Source organism: Archocentrus centrarchus, chromosome 19 (assembly GCF_007364275.1).
Source record: "Archocentrus centrarchus isolate MPI-CPG fArcCen1 chromosome 19, fArcCen1, whole genome shotgun sequence".
Taxonomy (NCBI): domain Eukaryota; kingdom Metazoa; phylum Chordata; class Actinopteri; order Cichliformes; family Cichlidae; genus Archocentrus; species Archocentrus centrarchus.
This window is the reverse complement of record NC_044364.1, coordinates 22,262,030-22,278,859: the sequence shown is the minus strand read 5'-3', so window position 1 is coordinate 22,278,859 and position 16,830 is coordinate 22,262,030. Positions and strand designations below refer to the sequence as shown.

Here is a 16,830-nt window from a genome sequence, read left to right as displayed (position 1 = left end):
GGCTGTTGAACCACCAGCAGGTACCTGTGACAGGACTGCACCAAGTCCGTCAGAAGAAGCATCACAGACAGCAGAAAGGGCTCACTAAAGTTCGGGTGGGCCAGCATTGACCCGATCCAGCAAAGCCTGCTTAAGTTGGCAGAAAGCTTGCTGACAATCCCCAGTCCAATCCTCAGCATGGAGCTGTTTACGGCTTGGCGACGTTTCCTCCCACCTCCACGTGGACCTTTAGAACCTGAGATTAGTTGAAATAATGGTCTGGCCATGGCAGAACAACCCTCAATAAATGGCTGGTAGTAGACTGCCATGCCAAGGAAGGAGTGGATCTTTCTCTGAGAAGGAATATTCGTGCCATCCTCCATAAGGTCTGACTCAGTTAGAGCGGTGATAGCAGGACACTTTGTCAGGATCGGGCTGGATCCCATCTGTACAAATGACATGACCGAGAAACTTCACTGACCTCTCAGAAAGTGACATTTCTTTGGGGCGAGTTTGAGGTTATGGTTCTGCAGCCTCTGAAAGACCATTTTCAGACGCTCGAGTGCCAGCTCCTCTGTCGGGGCAAACACCAAACATCATCCAGATAGCACAGTAAGCTCATGAAGTTCTGGTCCCAAAGATATTTAACATCATCCTCATGAATGTAGCTGACTATTACAAAGTCCTTGAGCATCCGATTGTACTCCGTACAATCCAAATGGCGATGAAAGGCAGTGTACTTTCGATCAGCCTCATGGACTTCCACATTGTAATAGCCAGAGGTCAAATCCATGGTCGAAAAAAATGCATTGCCCCCCAAGGCTGCTAGAGCATCAGCTGGATGAGGGAGCGGGTGAGCATCCTTATAGTGCGTGCGTTGAGCCAGCGGAAATCATTGCAGATCCGCAGGTCACCCGTCTTCTTCCAAATGATCACCAGTGGAGATGCCAAACTCACTGCTAGACTTTCGAATGATTCACGCTCCTCCATCTCATCTAACACCTCTCTCAGTTTTCATACTGGGTGGGCGGTATGCGTCTACATGGTAACTGGAATGGTTTCTCATCCATGACTCTGATACGGTTGTAGGCAACCAGTGGCCTTACCACAATCAGCTGTCCCTCGAGAAAATCGACTGGTATTCGACTATGAGTTCCACCAGTCTAGCCTTGTATTCGGGGGCAACGTCACACGACTCAATGTCACATCAGAGAGTCCAGTTCACTTAGCTTGACTGGGGAGGGTCGGTTACACATGCTGTCACAGGGTGAGGATGATCTGGTAAGGTGGAGGTCTCCGAAACCAGGCCTGTGTCTCATACCATCATCAAGCGGCACCTGTACTTGTTGTTGGATACCGATTTGGGAATCAGCGAACACTTGCACTGAACTGCAAATAGACACATCCGCCAACTTAGCGTTACGTTTCAGAGTAACTGGCTTGTTAGACGAATTAATCACCTTTAGCGGGAGCCAGCCATCACCCCTTAAGATCGACACCGACCTCCCCACTAAGACTGTCCGTGGTTTAGATCTTGCTGTTGTTGGCTCCGCAACAACAGTACTTCCAACCAACATAGTATCACCCCGCGGCAGCTTGCCCCAAATCAGGTGCTCTGTCATGGGCTCAAGTGTAACAGCTCGTTTAATTTTAGCAGTTCCGACCGCATCTTGGATATCTTCATCACCATTTTCCATCCTTGAAAACAAGCTTAACCTCTGCCCCACATCACGACTGTCACTGGGTGCTGTGGAGCCCTGTTCTGAAGATCACTCTTCACCTTAAACCGTTCAACAATATATCTTAGCAGGTTACTGCCAACAATCAGTTTCTTCATTCTGGTTCTCAACTACCAATGTTGGAACAACCACTTGCAGCTGTAAAGTTCCATCTCCAGATCGCACATTCCAGCAGGGTAAGGTTCTGGAACCCCCACACCCAATCAACACGGTGTCTGTCGCTCAAGGGTGGGGCCCCTCAACACATGCTGATGTAACAGCCGAGGTATTACATCAGAGCTCAGGGTGCATGCCATTGATCCGCTATCTAACAAGCTCTGACCGTAACCTCTCCTCCCAGCGTCACATCTTCATAAAACAGTTTGTCATGTTGTTTGAGTCTCTGAATGTTTTGAACTATAGGTGTGTATCCCATCTTCTCTCACTTCGCACACACTTTGGCATACAGACTCCATGTCATCATCAACATTTGCGACAGGGGGATCACTTTTAGGCCCAACACTTGCCCCCACCACATGCAGGCCACTCAGTTTTCCCTGTGGTTGCGCCCCCTGCTTAGCGCCTCTAGCTTTCCTCACCACGGCCCCCGGACACTCCACTCGCACATGGTCAGGCGCAAAACAGTTAAAGCACAGACGGTTGTTTTGACCTGCAGTGGTACTGAGTAGTGTGTCCATCATCGCTGCATACCGCACAAGGTACTACGGGCTTTACTTTCATTGGTTGGTCTCTCTGTGTGCGCACATTGAACTTACTTGTGAAACTTGTACTGTTGTGGCTGCTGCTCCAGAACACGTTCGAGCAGAGTGATGACCTGGTCCAGGCGGTCCGGGGAGCTCTCGGCTGCCTGTCCAGCAGGTGGCGACACAACAGCAGCCGCAGGCACAACCGCCCTTGTGAGTGTCGCACGTTGCATAGAAGTGGTGACCTCCTGTTTGCTGAGAAGGCAAAACATTGGTCACACTGTGTTTGGATAGTCGCTTGCGAGCTCTGCAGTGTTCAACGAGCTTCTCGTGAATTTCTGCAACTGTCCATTCTTTCAGCTGTCTACACTTGAATATGAGCGACAGTTCAGGATCAGGACAGTTCTGGATAAACATGGCAGCTAAGTCACGTGACAGATAGTCAAAAGCCTTATTTTGTCTCTTTAGAGAGTCCTCTGTCATCTCCAGAGCTTTATTAAGTCTCAGCCAATAGTCAAAGGGGTGCTCGTCAGGATGGGCACAGTAGCATAAAAATCAGCTAAGGGCAAGCTGGAGGACATAGTATCACTAAAGTGTTGCTTCAGTAATCAAAAATGGGCTCAGGTCCTTCACGCAGATTCCAAAACTGGCTTACTGCGTAAGCCCACTTTAACCACTTCATGTGCCCTCCCCACAAGCTTAGATACTACTTCATCAGCTTGTTCAGCCACAGGGAGCCCTTCTTTTTCAAATAGGATAACATCATGACTTCCCACTCTTGGACTGAACATGAGTCATGATCCCCTGTAAAACTCACAGGTTAACATCAGGGCGAACAATAACATTTAACATTGCAGACTCATTAGGTGTACCCCAACTACTCCTGAACACAGTGTATTATAAGGCGGGTTTCAATATGCAAGATGCAATACTTTCACCAATAGAAATTCCAATCTGTGAGCTATATCACCCAAACGTTTATCATTAACATCACTTTGTGGTGCATCAAAGTGTCATTAACATTTCCACCCAAATCTGCATAACTTGGTATTGGTGAGGATGAATCTGGAGTGTACAAAAGCACACCTCTCCCTCTAGCAGCTGCAGGATAGGGGTAAAACCCTCTCCCCCTACCAAAAAAATTGCCTGCCATACTCAACACTTTACAACAACAGCAAAAAAAACAGTCAACAATAACAAAAAAAAATAAAGCACATACACTCAAATACAGGGGAACAAAAGCATCCCCAACAGGTCAACAAAGTAGAACAGGGCAACAGAAATCATCCACAAAATAAATACACTCAAATATGTTGCTGTCTCAAACGCCCCTCCTTCACTGAGGTAGAGAGAGCAAAAAAAATTTGCGGTCAATGGCGACAGTGCCGCCACTCATAAAACCACAAACAGCTCCAAACAACGGTACAAAGGGTTAAAAATAGCTTTGCATTTACTAAACAAATTAGCGCCACACCGCCAAAGCGGTAAAGAGTCCACACAGCTGTCCTGAATCCGAGGCACTTCCAAAGCGAGGCGGCTCCAGGAAGTAGACGCAGCCCCGGTACTCGATGCGGAGCGCTCCGGGAAGTAGACTCTGCCCGCGCCGACGCAGCTGAAGAACGGGTCACGGCACCAGTGTAACCGTGCTGAACTTGGCCGTGTATTAATTCAGCTCGGTCCAAATAATCATAACCCAGTTCTGTGTTTTAATTCGTCGTATAGTTTGTGTCTGCGTTGTGTTCAATGACAATCAGGAGACAGGATGAGATGAATGCTGACTTTATCTGCCTCGTGCTCTTCTCCCATACACTGGCAACGAGGTCTAATACATTTATATTGAAATAAAATACAATATCATGAAATAAATACCTGCATGAAACGGAACATGTACTGGTCAGAATCATGGGCTCATCATCGGGTACAGCACCTTACAAGGAATGGCATTTTCCATTAGCATCAGGCTAGCGAACTTTTCCAACTGTGTGTTATAATGTTATTAATCTCATCAAAGGTACAATATGCAACTCATTAGTGTCCTGGTTGATATAAGTACATATTACAGTTAGCCAGTGATCATATACGAACATACAAATACACAACATTTTACCACAGTGCTAATATCAGCGAACCCACCTCGTGCTCTTCTCCCATACACTGGCAACGAGGTTCCTGTGTCCACTACCCTTATCGCGGCTAACCACCAAGAGATGGCGCCGTTTCACCACCCGCTATGCATAAACCCAAAATGAAAATAATGACAAGTGGAATCAGTGGCGGTCCTAGCCTGTTTGGCGCCCTGGGCGAGCATCCCTGCCGGCGCCCTCCCACCCCTACCCCAACCCCCATAGCAATCGCGCAGCAGCGCCTACCGCACTACTCCACTTGGGGGGTAATGAGCACCTGCTGTGTGGTGCATGTAGCTTTCTGCCATGGTCTGACAGACAGCTTTTAACTGAAGGTCTCCCCACCATCACAGGCACTCAGAATTTCTTTTAAATTTTATTTGAAAAAACATGGAAGAAACTGAAATATTACACAGCTTCTGCTTACCTTCATCTTTGCTTATTTCTCCTGTTGTTCTTTTCTCTTTTTCCTAAACTGCACACCTGATGGCTTTGACCTTTCCTTTCCATCTGCCGTAATTTGCACTGAAGCTGAATAGGTTATCACCACCGCCCATCCACAGGGTTTGTCAGATCTGACTGACAGTTGCCAGCCCAACACAACAAAAACCTCCATTGAAACTCATGTTAATAGCACCAGGTGTGATATATATTTAACTAGAAGCACTCAGAGCACAAACCTCCGCCAAGGCCATAGGGTCACTGACGCTGTAATACGTGCTATCCTAAATACTTTGAAATAATCTTTCATCTTTCCCAGACAACAATAACCCCCTATCCCGCCATAGTGTGTTACCTCAACCAGATCGCGGCTCCTAACCGTAGTAGGGAGACCTCAGGTCTCTACTTCGCTTGGCTGTGGCTGGTAACTAACTTGCTCATCCATGTGGGTCACCTTAGCAAGGCGGAGAAATGCAGCAAGTCGAAGGATTTTAGCAACAGAACTTTATTCCTTTTTCCACTGAACACACCTTTTTCCCTCGCGCTCATCTCCCACGCTAGCCCGCATACACACACACGGGGCAGAGAAAAGTGGGTGGTGTCTCTTAAAGGGGAAGCTCTGCCTGTATCCCGCAATACTGAAGAATCCTTAAAAAAATTCCTGGATCCAGATCGTGATTTGAATCGCCGCCAAAATTTAATCCACTGCTTCCTCTTGTCATTTCCAACCGCTCCACAAAATTTCAGTGACATCCGTTCATAACTTTTGGAGTAGTAATTCTGCTGACAAACAGACAGAAAAAAAACAACGCAACCGAAAACACACAACATAACAGAGAAGAGAGAGAGACAGAGAGAGGAGAGAGAGACGACAGAGAGACATAGAGAGAGACAGAGAGAGAGAAGAGACAGAGGAGAGAGAGAGAGAGGACATAGACATAGAGAGAGGAGCATAGAGAGGAGACATTAGAGAGAGACAGAGAGAGAGAGAGACATAGAAAAGAGAAGACATAGAGAGAGACATAGAGAGAGAGAGAGGAGACAGAGAGAGCATAGACATAGAGAGCAGAGGAGAGACAGAGAGAGAGAGACAGAGAGAGAGACAGAGAGAGAGAGACAGAGAGGCGAGACAGAGAGAGAGAGAGAGACAGAGAGACATAGAGAGAGAGAGGAGAGAGAGAGAGAGAGAGAGACATAGAGAGAGAGAGACAGAGACATAGAGAGAGACATAGAGAGAGACAGAGAGAGAGAGAGACATAGACATAGAGAGACAGAGAGGAGAGAGAGGTGTTATGGTTTGATTTAATTCTGGAATTCTGGTAGAGTGGCTTTCAAGAGATTCAAAGAGATTCATTCCAGAAACACATCAAATAAAGAGATGATTGTCACAAGACTTTGATATAAGTGTCTATAAGTAGACCTGGAGGTTCAAGCAGATTTAGTTAAACTCCAACTGCAAAAACACAAAACAAGACGATGCCCAGACCCAAAGGAAGGCAGACGCTTAACAACTTAGAACAAATCCCCAGACGACAAAACTCTGAAGCATCTACAATGACAGACACACAAAGCAAATTGTTGTCACACCAAAAGCAACAAACATGCAGACGCATGAAATGCAAGTCCCAGAAGCCAAATCCCAGGCCTTAATGCAGGGGACACCAACATCATGGGCCTAATCCCAATGTTGACCCAATAAGGACAGAGTCCGTATAATACAGTGGAAGGAGATCACAGCTCTGAAACAGCAACTGCAGGAATCCCAGGATCAGGTGTACGATCTTCAGCGGAAATGGGTAGCTTCCACTGCCGAGGGTTCACAATGCAAGTCTCAGTTGGAGCAGCTTACCAGAGTTACCACTACTTCACAGTAAACGCAACGGCAGAGATTAATGATCTCAAATACCTGCTGCAGGAATCTAAGAATAAAGTAGGAGAACTTCATTCAGAATGGGTAGCTGCCTTTGACAAGGCTGCACAATGCCAGTTTCAGATGACTGTGCTCAAAAGCATTTTAGCCGCCATAAAACAAATTCAGAGAAAACATTAATGATCTGAAAAAACAGGCTGGCAAAGGCTCGTGGTGTGTGAAGCCAGAGAACAACAGTGATACAGTCACTGTTACAGACAAGAGTCCCACGATGCCAAACTGGGAAGCATATATCAACAACCTGCAGGACAAAAGAAGCCACCCTGCTGCAGAACTGTGTGCAGAGCCTTCCAGCCAAGCCACGTGAGACCCAACAGCTCCTGCAGCAAGCTCCGGAAGCTCAGAGGCAACTGGAAGAACAGGCTGCTCAAAACAGACAGCAGAGAGAGATTCCAGTCTGAAGTTAATGAGTTAAAATCCCAGCCCTCTACCAACAAGGACCTTCATGCTTCCCACACAGAGCAAGGAAAGGAAGGAAAAGGAGACCTGGAAACTTTAAAATCTTTGCAGGAGTCTTTACAAACAGGACAAGATAAAGAGGGCGTCCTTATCTCCAAGGTGGACAAGCTTGAGGAACAACCTACAACTGTGCCAGAGGAACCTAAAAAGAAGAAGAAGAAGAAGCGCAATTGGTTCCTTCGGCTGTTCACCAGAAATTCGTCCTAAAAAGCTGATTTATTGTCCTAAAATCACATTTACATACAACTAAATATGTCAGTGAACGGCTCAGCGGTACGGTAAAAAATCATTCCTTTTTTCCATCACGCCCCCCAACCGGCCGCGGCAGATGGCTGCCACTTCCTGAGCCTGGTTCTGCCGGAGGTTTCTTCCTATTAAAGGGAGTTTTTCCTCCCCACTGTCGCCAAGAGCTTGCTCAGAGGGGATCTTCTGATTGTTGGGGGCTCTTTAAACCAACCACTGATCAGTTCACTGCCATTAAATTTCAGACTCAGCAAATATGCAAATGGATGACTCCTCACAATTGTGACAATTCACTGTGTCACAAAGTGAGGAATCATCCATTTAAAACATATTGAGTCACGTTTGGTTGTATATAAATAGGATTTCTAGGATAGTGAGCCCAAATTTAAAATAATAATAAAAAAATAAATAATAAAAAAAAGAAAGTATCTGTGTCAATGTTTTTATATATACTCAGGGGTAAAAGTAGTTTTAAATTTTGCCGGTACTATAACAAAACATTCAGCTCCAAAACACAGTGGATGCCATATATATATATATATTAGGGGTGGGACTCGATTAAAAAAATTAATCGAATTAATTACAAGCTTTGTAATTAATTAATCGAAATTAATCGCATTTTAATCGCATTTCAATATTTGACATGATAAATATTAATTTAAGTTTAGTTGATGAATGAATCAATATACATAAGCTTAAACTTCAAAATTTTGTTTATTTTCCCACCAGTCTGCTACACAGACCAACAAAAGGTGGAAGTACTCCTGTGATAAGCAAACTCCTAAAATTAAAGTTAAGCATCATAACTGGATAGTTTTATTCAACATTAATGTCTCACTTAATATAGTTGAAAATTAATCATTCGCTCAGCTGTATTCCTTGATGTTGAAATGTGTTATGCTTGTTTTAACAGCTTATTTTGAATCAAAGTGTTAGCAGATGAGACTGCGCAGCGGTATTCAGATGCGGTTCTCTTAACATGTCATTTCTTTGATGGAGGAATAAGCAGATCACACACTCTGAAGTCCAACTCGGAGCGGGCAGAGAGAGAGCTTCCCGCCAGCGCTCGCTTCACTTTATTTCCGCACTGCATCACAGAACAACACCACTTAACATTGGGCTATGTGTCTAACACGTCACTTCCCGTAACTGACTTTTGGGAGTAAAGGCATATACATACACACTACAGAGCACAAACCTTAACACCCCCACTTGCTCTGAGGTTATTTGCTTCATAACCAAAATGACCTTCTTAATACTGGGTTCCAAAAACAAAACTGTTAAACTTGGCTAACTTAACTGTTGTCACAGGCTTGGTCATTATGTCTGCCACCATCTGGTCCGTTGGGCAATAGTTTAGGATGACCTTTCCTTCCTTCACTGTTGATCTGACAAAGTGGTACTTTATGTCGACATGTTTACATCGCTGTCTCTTTACAGGATTTTTAGCTAATGCTATAGTACCCTGGTTGTCTTCATAAAGCATAGTTGATGCATATTCATAAGAGTCAATGCTTTTAAGTAGTTGCATCAAGTATAGACACTCTTGAATGGTAGCAGCTAAAGCCATATATTCTGCTTCACATGTGGATAATGCAACCGTGGGCTGCTTCTTAGTCTTCCATGAAATCAGTGGTCCCTTTTCAGACAGACTAACACAATAACCAGTTGTGCTGTGGCGATCATTCACATCAGCTGCCCAGTCAGCATCACTGTATGCATGGAGTCTGAGATTCTCATTTTCACATTTTTTGTAACACAACTCCTTTCCAGAAGTACCTTTAAGATACTTTAACACATGTTTTACAGTAGTCCATTGTTGCTCTGTAGGTTCTGCAAAATACTGTGACAGCTTACTCACCACAAAGCTTAAGTCCGGTCTGGTACATGTAGTTAAGTAAATAAGACTGCCAACAGCTTCTCTGTATTTTTTGACATTGTTCATTCTTTCTGTTTCATCATCATAGTCCAGTTTTGTTCACAAGGTGTAACTCTAGGTTTGCAGTCCTGCATATCAAATCTCTCGAGTATTTTCTTTACATACCTTGTTTGGGACATTTTTACACAGTTTTCACTCTGTTCGAAATCAATCCCGAGAAAATATCTCAGCTTTCCCAAATCCTTCATTTGAAACCTTGCTGTCAGAACCTTTTTGACATCATTTAGTACTTTTCTATTAGTAGCAGCGATGATCAGATCATCTACCCATACTACAAGAATGATTTTATCATGTTCTGTCTGTTTGGTGTACACACAATAATCTGCTGGATTTTGTACAAAATTGTTTTCACACAGGTAATTATGCAAAGTGTTGTTCCAATTTCTACCTGCCTGTTTGAGACCATATAATGATTTGTTCAGTTTACACACCAACTGTTCTTTTCCATTTGATCCCTCTTTGTAACCTTCTGGTTGTTCCAGGTATATTTCACAATCTATTGGTGCGTGGAGATACGCTGTTTTGACATCCATTTGGTGTAGGATAAGGTTTTCCTGTGCCGCTTTCTGCATCAGGACTCTAATACTAGTTAGATTGGCAGTAGGAGAGAAGGTTTCTTCATAATCAGTTCCCTTTTTCTGACAAAACCCCTTTGCCACATATCTAGCTTTGAATTTGTCAGTTCCGTCGGCATTCTTTTTCACTGCATAAACCCATTTTCCCCCCACTGCCTGCTTGCCTTCAGGAAGGGCTCTTCTGCCCTCAGTTAACTGTTATTTAATTAACCTAGACAGCGAGCTAAACATTAATGGATTCAGCAATGATGAGACTCTGTGACGTTGTCTTCTGTTCTTTACTGAGACCCATTTTTACTTGTAAAAAGATTTTATGAATCGCCAAGGCTCACAGATGATATGAAGACCCTTTTGTCCTTGAAAGCATGAGCATGACATGGCTGCTTCCCTGACCTGGCTTGCTGCCTATAGCCATTAGCCATTAGATGGCACTATTATTCAGAATCAAAAGTCAGAAAACACAACAAATGTAGCAAGGCTGACCTCTTGTGACATAAAAGAGAATTCAAATGTTGACCAACTGGGATTAAAACAAATAAACAAATCTTACTGCAAGTGTGAGGGACAGAACACTCCCCACCTGACATCAATAAGATGTCACCATTTATCTAGCTTGAGAACACTGCAAAAGGGAACTGTAAAAATCAAGCATTGTCTTTAGACACCAACAAAACAACTTCAGTTATAGGTCGCACATAATGTCTTTGCTCACCCTTACGGAAAATCTTGACCTCTATCTTTCTGACTCGACCATCTTCACTGGGAAAAGTCTTTGTGATTAGACCAAGTGGCCAATTGTTTCTGTTCTCAAGTGTCTCTTTCAGCAGGACTACATCCCCTGTTTGTAGATTTGGTCTCACCACTCTCCACTTGCGACGATCCTGAAGTCCAGTGATATATTCTTTCTGCCACCGCCCCCAGAAGATGTTGGCCAAGTACTGCACACGTCTCCACTGTGCTCTAAACAGGTCACGGCTTTCAAACTGACCAGGCGGTGTGGGTGGTGCACCAATCTTTTGGGTAAGCAGCATGGCAGGAGTGAGAATAACTGGGTTATCTGGGTCTGTAGAAACAGTTGTGAGTGGCCGTGCATTTACTATCGCTGTGACTTCGGCCAGGAATGTCACCAACACCTCATGTGTGAGCTTTGTGTTTCTTTGTTCTAGCAGCATTGCATCAAGAATCCGACGAGTGACTCCAATCATGCGTTCCCAGGAGCCTGCCATATGCGATGCATGTGGGGGATTAAACTGCCACTTACAGCCACTGTCTTTAAGAAAGCCATCGATTTTGCTGTTGTTGTAGCCGTTCCTGTCAATTTGCAGTTCTCGACAGGCGCTCACAAAGTTAGTCCCACAGTCTGATCTGAGCAACTTGGCAGCACCCCTGATTGCGAAAAAACAGCGCAATGCATTGATGAAAGATGATGTGTCCATTGATTCAATGATTTCGATGTGAATGGCGCGTGTGCTCATGCACGTAAAGATCACTGCCCACCTTTTCGCATCTGCTTGACCTCCCCTTGTTTTCCTGGCTGTGATAGGCCATGGGCCAAATACATCAAGGCCCACAGACGTGAATGGTGGATCTATGGAGAACCTGTCTTCTGGCAAATCAGACATGATTTGTTCTTGCTGTTTGCCTCTTAGTCTGCGGCATGTGACACATTTGAATATTGTGCTGCTCACTGCTTTTTTACCTCCTACAATCCAAAACCCTGCGGCTCTGACTGCTCCTTCAGTGAAGTGTCTGCCCTGATGGCTCACCTTCACATGAAAGTGTCGGATTATGAGCTGGGTAAGGTGATGTTTCCCAGGGATGAGCATGGGATGCGTTTCATTAGATGTTAACTGTGCTCTGTTTAGCCTCCCACCGACTCTGAGAACCCCATTTGTGTCAATAAATGGGCTCAATTTGCTGAGTGGACTTGAATTTTTAATGGGCTCACCTCTTTTAAGATGTTTGATGTCCTCTGCATAGAGCTCTCTCTGGACGGTGCGAATGATGGTGGCTTTGGCTTGGTGAAGCTGGTTTTCATCCAGATGTCTACTGCATTTGTGCCACCCTTGACATGTGTTCTCTGGACTGTGTATAAAGGATGCGGCGATGTGCTGAAGTCTGGCAATGGCCCTCAGTAGTAAACTCCAGCTTGAAAACCTTTCAAACCGTGCACTTCCAAGCGTATCTTTTGACAGAGTGGTGGCACATGTTGTTGCCTCTGGACGCAGCTCAGTGTCATTCTCTGGGTCAATGAGACCAAACGGTTGTTTCTGTTTCAGACGTTGGTTGGAGTCAGTGAGAAATGCGGGTCCACTCAGCCATGTGGAGTGAGACAGCTGCTGAGCAGATAATGCGCGTGTGGCATGGTCAGCTGGGTTTAAGTGAGTTGGCACATAATGCCACTGGTGAGCTTGTGTAGAATGCTTAATGCGCTCGACTCTGTTATGGACATAAACATAAAAGCGTCTCTTTTCATTAAAGATGTATCCCAGCACTACCTTGGAGTCTGTGAAGAAGCTCCTGGTCTACTTTGATATCTAGCTCTTCCAGGACTAATTCAGCCACTTCTACTGCCAGCACTGCTGCACAGAGCTCCAGTCTTGGTATAGTGATGTCTGGTTTTGGAGCAAGTCTTGTCTTGCCAAGAAGAAAGCCCACTTCACTGTGACCTTCAGCATTTGTGAGCTTGAGATAGGCAACAGCACCCACTGCCTTAGTGGAGGCATCACAGAAAACATTTACCTCTTTCCTCTGTGCGGCAGACAGTGGAATCGAGGTGTACATTCTGGGGATTTCAAGCTGTTGCAAGTGTTTTAGAGAGCCTTTCCACCTTTGCCACTGTTCTTGTTTTTCTTTTGGCAGTTCAGTGTCCCAGTCGCACACATCTGATGCAATGTCTCTTAATATAGCTCTGCCTTCAATAATGACAGGCGCAGCAAAGCCGAGGGGGTCATACAAACTGTTAATGACTGACAGTACACCACGTTTAGTGAAAGGCTTTTCACCGCTTGTTACCTGGAATTTGAACAGGTCTGCAGACAGGTCCCAGCCCAAGCCTAAGGTGCGCTGCATGTGTGGTGAGGTCTGTCCCAATTCAAGGTCCTGCATGCTAGTTGCGAGGTCTTCATTTGGGAAGGCGCCGGTGATGGTTGAACTGTTAGATGTTATTTTGTGCAGACGTATGTTAGACTGTGCCAGCATTTTCTGAGTTCTGCACAGCACATCGATGGCTTCATCTGGGGAACAGAATGACTTCAGTCCGTCATCTACATAAAAGTGACGTTCAATGAATTGCCTCACATCCCTCCCATATTCAGTCTCTCCCTCTACCGCTGTTCTCTTTAGCCCATAGATGGCAACAGATGGTGATGGGCAGTTTCCAAATACATGGACCGTCATTCTGAACTCCTGCACTTCTCCATCCAGATCGTGATCTTTGAACCACAAGAAGCGAAGGTAGTTGCGGTGATCTTCTTTGACTAGAAAATTGTGAAACATTTGCTCCACATCTGCCATCACTGCATATGGGTCAGACCGGAAACGGATCAGCACACCCACAAGACTGTTGTTGAGGTCCGGCCCTTTAAGCAGTACATCATTGAGAGACACGTTGTTACACTGAGCACTTGAATCGAACACTATTCTGATTTTGCCTGGCTTTTGAGGGTGGTAAATACCAAAGCTCGGGAGATACCAGCATTCTTGATCTGGTGCAAGAGGAGGGGCAGATTCTGCATGACCCTTCCTGAAGATTTTCTCCATGAACTCAACATAATGCTCTTTCATCGCAGTTTTCTTTGTCAGTGTTTTGCGGAGTGACATCAAGCGATTGAGAGCTTGTTCCTTGTTGTTGGGTAGAAGCCGTCTTGGGAAACGAAATGGGAGTGGAGCCACCCAGTTATTTGCCTCATCTTTGGCAAATTCTTTGTCCATAATGTTCAAGAATAGTGCATCTTCTGCCGAGAACGCAAACTTTTCATCGTCTGTAGTTTGCTGGAAAAGATGTCTGCCTAGTTCATACTGTGCATCTTTAGAGGGGGAGCGTTTGTCTGTGTAATTCTCTTTAATATGGACCACATTTTCACAGGGCGAGAGAAAGCTGTGTCGGCCATTACTGAGAACATTTGTCTTAAAAGAGTTCACAGTGGGTTTATGGGCCCCTGAGAGGCAAACATCTCCTATGATTACCCACCCTAAATCCAGGCACTGAGCATAAGGTGCATCGTGAGGGCCATTTACCTGACTGCGGACCTTGTGAGCTCGAATGATGTCTCTCCCCAGGAGGAGAATGTCCACTGATGGATCTAGTGATGGTATCTGTGATGCTATTGGTCGCAGATGAGGGTGAGCAGCGGCTGCCTCTGGAGTAGGTATCTCACTTCTGTTGTCTGGAATTTGGTCGCATTCGGTGAGTGTTGGCAATGGCATGGACACCTTTTCATTGATGTGCTCAATGATAAAGTCTTTAGCTCTGCGCCCTTTTGTGTCGGATAAGCCAGTACACGTCTTTATAGTGTATGGGAGTGCGCTACCTTGTACACCAAAAATATCAAAAAAGGCAGACCTAGCCAGTGACACATTGCTTTGGTCGTCTAACATTGCATACATCCTTCTTTTCTTTTCAGGGAATGCTCTGGGATACACATTGACTAAGCAAATCTTTGAGCATGACTTTCCTCGGAAGCCTGGGCCACATATCTCTGTACAACTGGATGAGTTAATTGTGGAGCTTGGTGAGCCAGACTCCCCACCATGACTCTGTGGTGTTGTATCAGAGTCTTTGAGTGACCAGGGGGTGGTGATCCTCCATGCATGGCTGAAATGTGACCACTGCTATTGCATTCGGAGCAATAAATAATGGCTTTACAGTCCTTTGCTTGGTGACTTGTAGATGAGCAGCATTTGTAACAAATAGAGTGTTCTTTAAGTAGCCTCTTCCTCTCATCTAATGTTTTCAACCTAAAGCCCCTGCATTTGGCAAGTGAATGTTGCTTCTGATGTATGGGACATTGTTTGTCTGGATTGAGAGGGAGTGGTACAGCATCGTTGTCAGTTTTGTTAATGTCGGTTTTACTTACTGCAACAGGAACTCTGAATCGTGCTTGTCTTATTGCTGTCTTTTCAACCTTTGGGGATAGTGTGCTGTGAGCTTGCAAGATGAAGCTTGGATCCGTTTTCATTTCTGCATGGTCATTGACAAACTGGACAAAATAGGAAAAGGGTGGATAGACAGCGTCATTGTCCCTTTTGTATTTTGACCCCTGTCTGACCCATGACTCTTGGAGACTGTAAGGAAGTTTTTCAACTATTGGGTTTACTCCCTTTGAAGTGTCAAGGAAGCTAAGGCCTGTCAAGTAGCCCTCATTTTTCGCATACTGTAACTCAAGAAGGAGATCTGCTAGCTCCTGCAACAGGTAAGTGTCCTTATTGGAAATCCTTGGGAAATTCTCTAGGCGCTTAAACAGAGATGCCTCGATTACCTCTGGAGAGCCATAATTCTTATCAAGCCGTTGCCAGAGACGCAGAAGACCAGCCTCAGGATTGTTCACATGGACTGCCCTGATCCTCATGGCGTGTTGAAGTGACTCCCCACCAAGCCACTTGGTGAGTAAATCGAGCTCTTCGCTTGCTTTGAGGTTGAGACCTTCAGTAGCATTAAAGAACATAGACTTCCAGGACAGATAGGTTTCTGGCTTGTTGTCAAAAACTTTGAAACCTGCTGTGAGCAGATCACGGCGTGCCAGGTAGGCTGCTAAGTCTGAGATTTCAGTTCGTTGGGCCTGTGGTGGTCTGTGCTGGAGGTGTGGCTCGTCTGACCTGATGTGGTTGGATGTCAAATTTGGCTGCCCTCTGGTGGTATCCGTAGAGCACTCACATGGATGTGCAGAGGCTGGCAATGAGCTCAGGTTCCGATTGCGGGTGCTGCTTGAGTCAGCCTGTTGTCCTGTGTCGATGTTTTCTTTGTCTTTAACATCATGACTGTTGTGAAAGTGGGTGTTAACGTATTCCTGTGTTCGTCCGATGGAAGGAGGTGTAGTAACAGGGATGCCTGGATTCGTGACCTCAGTCGATTGAAGTGCTTCTTCAGCTGCAGCCTCCCAGACTTGAGCTGCAGCAAGGGCTGCCTGAGCCTCACCCTCCTGCTTCAGAGCGTTTAGTGTTGCCTCAATGCGTGCCTTTTCGACCTCCATGTCTATTTGGCGTTTGGCGTACTGTGCTCTGGTTCGGGCAGCTTCTGCGTTGGCCCGTGCTTGTGCTGCAGCCTGACTCACATTTGAGCCGCTGGACCGGCGTGAAGCAGACGAATGGCACTCTGACCTGACTTCAAACTGGGAGAGAGGTGGCGTGTCCCTTGTGTGTGACATCCTGCGTTGCTGGATCAAATGTCTCTGGTGTTGCACCTGACGTGTAGATAATCTTTTTACTCTTCTGCCCTCAGTTAACTGTTATTTAATTAACCTAGACAGCGAGCTAAACATTAATGGATTCAGCAATGATGAGACTCTGTGACGTTGTCTTCTGTTCTTTACTGAGACCCATTTTTACTTGTAAAAAGATTATGAATCGCCAAGGCTCACAGATGATATGAAGACCCTTTTGTCCTTGAAAGCATGAGCATGACATGGCTGCTTCCCTGACCTGGCTTGCTGCCTATAGCCATTAGCCATTAGATGGCACTATTATTCAGAATCAAAAGTCAGAAAACACAACAAATGTAG

The 16,830-nt window shown here is 45.3% G+C and overlaps 1 long non-coding RNA gene across 1 annotated transcript; it reads right to left on the bottom strand.

The window, feature by feature from the left end:
• Positions 1 to 4,110: 4,110 nt before the first annotated feature.
• Positions 4,111 to 4,592, bottom strand: LOC115797878 (uncharacterized). The gene is made up of 3 exons (XR_004021461.1): positions 4,535 to 4,592; positions 4,271 to 4,328; positions 4,111 to 4,189 (listed from the first exon to the last, which is right to left on the bottom strand). It is a non-coding gene; the product is annotated as an uncharacterized LOC115797878 (long non-coding RNA).
• Between the last annotated feature and the right edge of the window lie 12,238 nt (positions 4,593 to 16,830).